We start from the raw sequence: 1,466 nt of genomic DNA, 5'->3' as shown, positions 1-1,466 counted from the left end.
ACGCGATTATTCGTATAAAAGATAATATAATAATATGTTAGTTACAGTCTTATTTGACGCGTATTAAATTGTATTTCAATATACATCAAATGTTTTGCAACATTATAATTATATTTTGAATGCAACGAGAATAAACGATCAATAGACAAATTGTATTACATCTTCATTAATATATATACATTATATTTTATTCAACATTTCAGATGTTATCTTGATCAGGAAAGAAATTACTCTACAGAGAAAATGCAAAAATCACGGTAAAGCGCGATTGTGGTTGTCACAGTAAAGAGTGGAGCGTAATGTTATCGCGAGTACCAACCGATACCTTCAATAATCGTTTGAAAAGCCACTAGAAGTCGACTCAAGTCCCACTCGTTTTGTAAAGAGTTCATCTTTGCGACAGTCAGCAGATCCGGGAACGATTGAGAATTAATAATAGATAGTCGATGAGCTATCCAACGTAGACTGAGATATAGCAGCTGGTCGTGGTTGATGCATCAAACAATGGACTACGCAGTAGTTGAAGAAACCAAATTACTCATGTGTTTGAGTGTCTGATTTCAACACGGCCATTGAATATTAATCGCACTAATTTGTGTGCCTCCAATTCAATTTGAAAGTGCCTCCTTTTAAAATCACTTAGCATTTCTATAAGACTTACAGTAGTAACTAGTTTTTGATCGTCATTTATAAACTTCAATTTTATTGTGATCTCGTTACTTTTATCAGATAAAGCTGCATTGTCAACTCTGGGTTCTAAAGAGTTACTGCAAATAGTTTGCACTGTTGTATTTGTGGCATTGATGTCTGATTTAACAGATTTTTGCTACAAAGCTGGAGTTACTAAACGAGTCCATGGCTTCAATAAGTACCTCTTCTGTCGGCGTGGATTCTGCTGACATAATATCTATGTTTTTTTTCTCATTCATTATTTATTATTTNAGTTTCNCTTTCTTTATCCACATCTATTCTGTCATATTTTTATACGTTTTATATAATCTTTCTGTTTCTTATTATCCTGTATAATCTATCTTTTACAATTGGTATCTTTTTAATTTATTTTTTATATAGTATTTTTGTATATGTTACATCTTTTGCGCCAGCATGTGTCAGTCTTGAAATCTGATGCAAAAGATGTAAAAAATATAAAAGGATTATAAAGATTATAAAGATATAAATAAGATTATACAAGATTATATATATATATATGATCGTATATATATATATACACAGGGTGTCCCAGAATTGCCGTACAATNGCTCGTAGGCAGGTAGAAGGAGTAAAACCATTTTTTTCTATTATTTATAATAAAGGAGTAATTATTGAGTACATCAGGCCAATCAGCGCATTTAGCCAGACGCACGTCAGTGAGCCGCGCGCCTGGTGTGTGTCTCTCGCCTACGAGAGATTGTATAGCAATTCTGGGACACCTGTATATACAATAAATTATAAAAGATAAAAAACTT

At 32.5% G+C, this 1,466-nt stretch overlaps 1 pseudogene; it reads right to left on the bottom strand.

Annotated features, from left to right (window-relative positions):
• Nucleotides 1-187: 187 nt before the first annotated feature.
• Nucleotides 188-902, bottom strand: LOC109863511 (annotated as a pseudogene).
• Nucleotides 903-1,466: the final 564 nt, after the last annotated feature.

This window comes from Pseudomyrmex gracilis, unplaced genomic scaffold (assembly GCF_002006095.1).
Source record: "Pseudomyrmex gracilis isolate BER0280 unplaced genomic scaffold, ASM200609v1 scaffold_5726, whole genome shotgun sequence".
NCBI lineage: Eukaryota > Metazoa > Arthropoda > Insecta > Hymenoptera > Formicidae > Pseudomyrmex > Pseudomyrmex gracilis.
Note: the sequence above shows the minus strand (reverse complement) of the source record. Positions and strands in the feature narration are given on the sequence as shown.